This window comes from Rutidosis leptorrhynchoides, chromosome 1, assembly GCF_046630445.1.
Source record: "Rutidosis leptorrhynchoides isolate AG116_Rl617_1_P2 chromosome 1, CSIRO_AGI_Rlap_v1, whole genome shotgun sequence".
In the NCBI taxonomy this organism is placed as follows: Eukaryota; Viridiplantae; Streptophyta; class Magnoliopsida; order Asterales; family Asteraceae; genus Rutidosis; species Rutidosis leptorrhynchoides.
Window position 1 is genome coordinate 37,011,939 of NC_092333.1, and position 9,920 is coordinate 37,021,858.

Here is a 9,920-nt window from a genome sequence, read left to right on the forward strand (position 1 = left end):
TTTCATTAAGTGTGGTCTACCGCATTGCTCACAACTGATTCATATTGAGTGAATATCTTTATTCATCTTTTCCATTCGTCTCTCGAAAGCATCTATTTTTGCGGAAACGGAATCAAAGTCATGGCTAGAATCGGCTCTAGCCGCTTTAGATGATCTAACGATATGTTTTTCTTGATGCCACTCATGTGAGTGGGAAGCAGTGTTATCAATAATTTTGTAAGCTTCAGTTGCGGTTTTCTTCATAATGGAACCACCAGCTGCTATATCGATGTCTTTGTAATGTCGCATCCTTGGTAGAATATTTGTACTATTTGATAAGTGTCTAAACCATGTTGAGGACATCCTCTCAACAACTTTCTAAATCTTGTCCACGCCTCATATAATGTTTCATTTAGCTTCTGTGTGAACGTAACAATTTCTCCTTGAAGTCTCACAGCTTTAGATGCCGGAAAGAATTGTTTAAGAAATTTCTTAACTAAAACATCCCATGTATCAATCGCTCCTTCAGGTAACGATTCTAACCAATCTTTGGCTTCTCCCTTTAAATTCCAGGGAAACAACATGAGATAGATCTGTTCATCCTCAACTTCTCTGATTTTAAATAGAGTACAGATCCTATTAAAGGTTCGAAGATGTTCGTTTGGATCTTCCTTCGGCGTACCACTATATTGGCATTGATTATTTACCATGTGTAGGATTTGTCCTTTGATTTCATAATCTGGCGCATTAACGTCTGGCTTAATAATGGCGTGACCTTGGCCAGTGCGTGTGGCTCTCATTCGATCTTCCATACTTAGAGGTTCAGTTACTTCCATAATTGAATTTGTTGAATACGAATCACTAGAGGATTCTGATTTAACGGTTTGTGGTTCAGAAGGAATAATTAGTGGTTCAGGATCTTGGAATTGTCCTTGAATATCCTCCGGGTTCTCGATAGTGAAATCGGGTTTAAAAAATGGATTATCAAAAATTTGAATTGGAGTACTTGTTCGACTAGATGATAATTCCAAAGAAAAATCAACAGCGGAAATATTAGCTAGATGTCTTGATCGAGTTACAGGTGGTGAACGTATGAAAGGTGGTGAACGTTTTGCTCGGTGCATTCATTGAATATCCTATTAGTTATAAAAATAAAAAATTATATAAGTTATCAAATTAATAGACTTTTTTGATTTTGCCCACGTTTCGAATAGCCAATAGATGCAGCAGGTAGCCAGGACCCTTTAAATCGGAAGTCCACAACTCGCCACTAACATATCCAACTATTACTACGAACCAGAAAATTTTGGATGTCTATCAATTTAACCACTTAAAATAATTTTTTGTTGAAGTTTTAATAAAGAAAATTCTATGTCCTAAAAACTAGAGCGTCGAGAAATAAGAAAGAGAAAGAATACGTTGAAAAATAAGAAGTCGAAAAATAAGCGTCGAAAAACAAAGGTCGAAAAATAATAATAAAGTAGCGCGTCGAAACTTAAAAGTACTAAAATCTTAAAACGGCGTCGCAAAATTCTAAAGCACCTAAATCTTAGTCTAAAGAAAAAGCACTTAAGGGATTTTACAGCAAAACCTAAAAATCTAGAAATATAAAGTAACTACGGCAAAATACTAAGTTTAAAACTAATTACGAGTGATAAATATTACAAAATAAACGATAAAAATACAAATTATAACTAAAATGATAAAATAAAAAAAAAATACAAATTTTATAAAAATATTATTTTTATATTATATGTATATAAAAATATTAATGTATATAATTAATAATAATAAATAAACTTAATATTATAAAGTATATATTAAAACTAGAATTAATAATTAATATTTAAAGTAAACCCTAATAATAATAATTAATATAAAATTAAAACCCTACGCGTAGTTACTGTTTTAAGGTACCTGGCGTGTCAGACCACCCCATGCGATCGCATAGGGTTTAAGTGCTGAAACCATGCGGTCGCATGGACATGCAGGTTCAGATAGATGCAGGTCAGAATTCGGCAGGTTCAGAGTTTTTAATTATTATTTTTTTACTTTTTACTTTATATTCTTTACTAAATTTATATAAGTAATATTTATAACAAGAATTTTTTTAAAAACTAAAGAAAAATACTTTTATACTTTATAAAATATATTTTCTTTTTACACACTTAAATAGATATATATATATATATATATATATATATATATATATATATATATATATATATATATATATATTTTATATTTTTATATTTTTGTATTTTTAACAAAATATTTTTACAATATAAGAAATATTAAATTTTTACAAAAAATCTTAAAAACTAATTTTTTTATAGCGTTTCGCTTAGGCGGTCCCCGGCAGCGGCGCCAAAAAATTAATGTGTGCAGCGGTGTGTACGAAATACTATTATTTTTATTACGAAATACGATACAATTTACACAAGTTTTATTTATTTATATAGATGGGATATACTTAAACCTTGTTACAACACTTATAGGCAGTGTACCTAATCGTAGAGTAGTATAGTTTTTAGTAAGTCTGGTTCGTTCCACGGGGAGCTAGCTGAGTTTAACGCTATATTTTTAATAACTATATTTATATAAAATATATATAATTATATATAGTAATATTATTATAAAAGGGGGGTTTTTACCGTTTAGTGACCGGTTTGTCGATTTTATATTTTAAGCGTAAAGATAAATGATGATAATATAAATGACAGAATTTAAATTGCGATAAAGTAAATTGCAGTAATTAAAATGACAGTAAATAAAGGTACGATGAAATATGAAATAAAAGTATTATACTTATTTAAACTTCCGTAATCATGATGTTTGACGTTTTGATTAATTGTTACCCGAGTTAATTGTCCTTTGTCCTGGTTTATTTGATACCTATCTGGTTTTTGTCCATAATAGTCCATCGGTCATAATTATAAAATGCTCGTCAAATTAACCTTATTTCCGAAGTCAAATATTCCAATTAATTAGGGATTCGAACTGTAACAAGGTTTTAATACTTTGTTAACAATTACACCAATTATCCTTGTATGTAATCCACCCCTGTTTTAATGAGATATGAATATTAATTTACCCACTTGATCAGAATGAATAATCAATTACCCAACTCGAATAATTAATTAAATGATCGTAAAAGATGTCGCATAAACGTCACTAAATAGAACATACATAATCATTTTAATAATTATTAGATTAACTAATTTGAAGATAGGTTCGACAGATTCTAATGAGTTGTCATTCGATTAGACAATACCCCCTATCTATTAATAGTCAATAGTCCAATGTCCACAAGTGTCGGTCTTTTGTCCAAACCTTAATTATGGTACAAATTCTAATAACCCAATCTTAATTTTTAATCCAACATCACGATTACTTCGGCTCAAATAAGCATAATAATAACTTAATTACAAGACATTAATTTAAAAAGGAAGAACATAGCTTACAGTGGTTATTAATCGAGTAGCGTAGCACGGACAGAATTTTGAATTAAAACCCGTAAAACATTCTTACAATACCCTTTTATTATTAACTTAAAATGAAAATTATATTATAAATATATATATATATATATATATATATATATATATATATATATATATATATATATATACGTTACATAGAAAGGAAAAGAAAAAGATGTGTTAAAAACTCGTCGAATTTGCTGGATTTTATAGGACCAGGCCACCAATTCCCTGCTATGCGATCGCATGGGAATAAGGCAGCCAGGCCATGCGATCGCATAGCCAGCTGGATCCAGTTCAATCACTTTATTTTCTAGTTTGCCGACGTTTTATTTAAATATATATAATATATATAATTTATATTAATTATATATATATTATATTATATTCTTGTGCATAGTTGACTTGTAATTTTAGGTCCGTTGCGTCGCGCGTTGATAGTTAGCTCAGGTCCTGGTTCTGGATTTTCGAACGTCCTTTCGTACGCGGAGATATCTTGTACTTTGCGTTTCGCGGCTTGCACTCTTGTAATTTTTAGACGTTTCTCATCATTAAATTGAACCACTTGAATTATATCTTGTGTATTTGAGCTTTTTGGTCATTTGCGTCTTCAAATCGTCATTTTCTTCTTTTATCTTCGCACTTATTTATTTAAACGAATATTACATAAAAATAGAACAATAGTAACTAAAAGCTTTACATATTGGAAGGATATTTTGCCTAAATATATGTTCATTTGGAGCACTATCAAAAGTCCAATAAACATATGAAATCATCTTAATGTAACTTGTCAAATGGGTTTATCTTGTCGGTAACCATTAACTCAATAATTTACTCTACATAATTTAAATCTTATGAAATTTAAATGATTTAACTTATCCAGAGTCACGAGGAAATTATTGTAAAGTATGAATTAGGAATCTCCACTAAACCTTGTCTAGTTCCCGTTAATTGACACATTTGTTCTTACATGTAATTCACTTTACCATTTTCCGAATACCGTTAAAAAGGAAAGGTTTCCTAAATCAAAGTTGTAACGACCCGGATTTTTCTGCTATATATAAGATTAATATTTACATAATTAAATGTTTCCAACATGTTAAGCACTCAAACTTGTCAAGATATATATATATATATATATATATATATATATATATATATATATATATATATATATATATATATATATATATTGGAATGGATTTTATACAAACGTTTGGCCACCCAGTCTGTCTGACGATTCACGAACGTCATATATCGTAATAATTAATTAAAGGAATATATATTTGGATATATATATATTATAATTTGATTAAATGATATTTAAGTATCTCATTAAGTATAATAACAATGAGTTATATATATTAGATGAGACTACTAACTTAAAGACTTTGAAACAATATACATATATGCATCGATTATCGACGTATTAACTCTTAAGTTAAAATCAATATATATGTATTGTATTAAGATGTATTAATACACTTTTGAAAGACTTAAATACATATATCAATATACTTATACTCAACAAAGATAGCTATACTCATTTTTCTCATTCAATTTTATCAAGAATTCTACTCGTATTCATTCTGTATTTATACCCGTATCATACCCAACTTCTATACGTATTTTCTATTGGTATATACACATCAAATCAACATACTAATCAACCTAAAATATGCCCTAGATATGAGGTAAACTCAAATTGGAAGTTAGCTTGACTAATTACACAAAATTACAACATAAAAATTTGTTTTTGTCCCCCTTTGGTTCACGCCACATATACACACATATATACCCTTGTTACATTTCTAGTTTTCCTTAGATTCTTAACTCTAAAACACACTCTTTCAAGGATTGAAAAATCCTTAAACACTTCAGCAAATATTCATCAAGAACTAGCTTCAAAAACAACCTATAATCATCATAAGAAAGCTTAATCAAGAACATATCAAGATAACCTTCCAAGTGTACAAGTTTACTTCCAACTTTTTAATCCAACTCCACCACTCTTTAGCATCAAGAATTATACTTCCTTTCTAGTAGCTTTTCATCTTTTAATCAAGGTAAGAATCATATATAAGCTTTGGTTCAATTTATATACTTATAACTATCTTAATTCAAGATAGAAATCTTATTCGAACTTTTGTTCATTCCATGTTTATACTTCAAGAGTTTCTAAGTCATCAAGGATACTTTTGATTCCAAGATTATTCATCATCTTTTCCAGTAGCTTTATCCAAGTAATTTGAGGTAGTAACCTTATTCATAATCTTATTCGATTCATATCTATATAGCTATCTTATTTTGAGTTATAACAAATAACAACAAAAACATAGTTTAGATTATTTCTAAACTTGTTTGTAAATAAACTTAATCCTTCTAACATGACTTTTAAAATACTTCAACACATGTATTATGACTATATTTCAAGCTAATATAAGGATATAAAACTTGTAAACACGAAGAACACCTTAAAATCGAATATACGCCGTCTTAGTCGAACGGGGGCTGTTTTGGGTTTAATTTTAAAAACCTATCTTAAACTTTGAATTAAAAGATTTTCTTTGGTGAAAAATCTTATTTTATATGGATATGAAATATATCCAAAATCCATGGTTAAACTCTAAGTGAAAGTATGTTTTTCAAAAGGGTCATCAAGATGTCGTTCTTACGACGGATATGACTATCTTCTCTTATTTGACACCTAAGCTGTATTTTTGACTATAAACCTATACTTTTTCTGTTAAGTTTAATAATTTTGAGTTCGATACGAAACCATGGCAACTCAAATCACTCAAAACGGATTTGTAACGAAGAAATTATGGGTAAAACAAAATTGGATAATTTTCTTAATTTTTAGCTACGAACATGATTTATAAAAATGGACGCTAACCTTATCCTAGCTAAGTTACCTTGTATCCTACATGTATTTATTGTTCTCGAACTTATGGAAATACAATTTATAATAGTCGTGATTAAGTTCTATGACAATATATTATAGTCTTAATAAAGATCGTAAGGCACCATATATATATATATATGACTTGATCACCGTGGATTCGTATACAAAGTTTTGACATATCATTTTGACTTCTTCTATATAAATTATTGGAACGAACTATTAGACACCATTGGCAGTAATCTCGAGTTAGCTGTGGGTCGAAGTGGATTCCAAAATATTATATACTTTGAGTTGTGATCGAGCCTGAGACATGTATACAATGGGTCGCGGATTGCTTCAGACAATATACATATTATGTGTCTTATTATATTAAGACAATATATTAAGTGTTAGTGAATTCTAACACAATATACGTATTTATATTTATATATATATTTATACTGTTGGACTATTGGACTATTGGACTACGAACGTTGGACTACTAACAATGGACAATTAAAATTATCACAAGTATCATAAGTATGGAATATTAATTATATATATATATATATATATATATATATATATATATATATATATATATATATATATATATATATATATATATATATATATATATATATATATATATATATATATATATATATCTTGACACAAGAATATTATTATTAGGTTCGTGAATTTGTCAAAAGGCCAAGTCTTATCACCATCTATTCGGAAATCATCACAAGTGAGTTATAGTCCCATTTTTACTATCTAAATTATTTTGGGATGAGAATACTTGCAAAATTTATAAATATTTTACAAAATAAGCACAATTTCATGGATCTACATTATACGATTGTTTTGTTATACCGAATATCTGTACTTATTATTATCATGCTTGGTAACCTAAGAATTAGTGAAAAACACTAATTGACGCAAATCCTAAAGGTAGATCTACGGGCACCAACCACCCCCATTTTCGAATAGTGGAAATGCTTTAGTACTTCGAAGGGTTCTTGTCATACATTTGAATAGTGGAATGTATGATGCCAGATATCTTAAGCGCTCTATGTTAAGGTCGGTTACCAAGTGACTCATTGTATGAATGATTTTTGCAATTGTAATGATCCTGCGCATTTAATTAAATAAAATCTTGTGGCTTATTAAATGTTATGATTATTATATAAAAATTAAACCTACGACTCACCAACATTTTTGTTGACATTTTAAGTATGTTTATTCTCAGGTGAATATTAAAAATGCTTCCACTGTCGTATGCTAACCCAAGGTCAAGATTTGGAGTCGGCATAATTGTTTATATTGTTTAAACTTGCATTCGGAGTATTTGTTGTAATATATTTGATCATATTGTAATGGGTTGTGTAAAAACTTATTTATTTGAGGAGATTGTCTTTGATAGACAATCTAAATTATGTCAATTAAGACCTTTATTCAATAATAAAGGTTATGGTTGTTTTTAAAAATGAATGCAAGATTTGAAAAACGTCTCATATAGAGGTCAAAACCTCGCAAAGAAACCAATTAATATGAAACATTTATAATTAATATGAACGGGGCATTTCAGTTGGTATCCAAGCGTTGGTCTTAGAGAATCAGAAAATTTTTCATTAGTGTGTCTAACTGATTTTTGATGCATTAGTGAGTCTGGACTTTGACCGTAATTATTTTAAAAATGATTGCTTAATATAATTGTTGGAAACATAAAATTATTAACATATAAATATTATAAGATATATCATTCTCTTAACGTGCCTGCTATTATGTGATAGATGACTTCATTCGATCATATAAGCATCTTTAGTGATTCAGATTTCATTTACTTATCAAGTGATTCGGAGGCTGAGTCAAAGCATACGACCTATGAACCAATGAAAAAGTTAACTTTTGGTGCTACCATTAAAGTGGAAAATTGTTGGGAAAATTGGGAAGATTCACAATTGCCAGTAGAGGTTCCAGAAGAGGATCCAGAAGAAGATCCCGAAGAGGAACCCGAAGAAGAGGATCCTGAAGAAGTTGTGGAAATTACCGAACCACAACGTGATTTGGGAAAATCTTTGGCTGTTATACCCGATCCCAAACCCGATGAACCTATTATGACCCAAAATGTTTGTGATCATCCACCTGAACCACCTAAGAGACCAGTTTATAAAATGACCGCTCGTATAATGACTGTTGGTTTTGCTCCCAAATAATTAGCCGAAAGAATCAATTGGGAGGAATTGGAAAAAGAACTATCCAAACGAAAATCTAAACGTTTGGTCGAGAAAGAAACAACGTCAACATCTAAGAAATCTCGCCGTTCTTGAACCATCGGTAGCTATCCTATATTCCATGCATTGTATAATATGTATTATATTGTGTGTTTAAGTTTGTAAGAAAATCCGCAATGTAATTTTCCTTATGATTGTATAATAATAAGAATAAGCATGGAAGGTTTATTATTATTATTACAACTTATTATTACGTAGTAACATAATAACTTACCATAGTTTTTCATATTAGAATTTTAGTAGTTAATTTGTGTGTTAGCTGCTAAGTATGAACATTATTATAGTTATAAAATGCTAATATGAAGAAAAGGCTTTTATAATAATAAGTTCATATTAAGCTACAAAATATTTTTTGGCTACTTCTAAAATTCTATATGATTAACTCACTTGGCTATTTTTGAAGGAAATGGCTCCTCCAGCTACTAGACAACAACAATTGAACACAGAAGAACTTCAAGCTTTCGCTGCAAATATGGCTGCAGTGGTGAATGAAATGAACAACAATAACCAATCGGGTTCTAGCAGTGGAGGAAACAATGGCAATCGGGTAGGATGTTCTGTGACGACCCAGAAATTTCCGACCAAATTTAAACTTTAATCTTTATATTATTCTTACACGATAAGCAAAGTTTGTTAAGTTAAATCTCAAGAATTTTAAACTGTGTTCATACATTCATTATAACCTCGACCAAATTCCGACGATTCACGAACCGTTATATATAAATAGATATGTATATGTATATATATATTATAACTTGAGAATATTAATAAAGTATTAAACGTATAATACTTTACACGAACGTATTTGTTTCAATATGATTTTTGACGAAATTAAAAAAAAATTTATATTAATTGATTGAATTATCAGAAACATTGAATTATGATTACAAGTCTCTGTTGAGAGATCCACTATGATTTGAGAAAATCTATTCCTCTTAACGATATTCAGAATAATTTGTAAAGCTATTTATAAATAAAAACAAAAAGTGTCATTTACGAAAGTTAGACAAAAGTTAGTGGAGAATTGGTTTCCATAATATTCTATTAATCTATTTTCAAACGTACAAAGACGTTTTCAGTTTAAAAAGAACTTTATTATAAAAACGTATATAACTTTTATAAATATCTAGAATCACTTTTGACAACTCATTACTTAACCAGTATAATAAATATAACGATATTTATATTTTATTTCATTAAATATATATAACGATTTAAATTAATATTATATATATTTATACGCATATTATACATACATAGTTTTTATACTTTTACTAT

General features: G+C 29.0%; 1 non-coding gene across 1 annotated transcript; it reads left to right on the plus strand.

Annotated features, from left to right (window-relative positions):
- Positions 1-324: 324 nt before the first annotated feature.
- LOC139886791 (small nucleolar RNA R71) lies at positions 325-431 on the plus strand. The gene has a single exon (XR_011772656.1). It is a non-coding gene; the product is annotated as a small nucleolar RNA R71 (small nucleolar RNA).
- Positions 432-9,920: the final 9,489 nt, after the last annotated feature.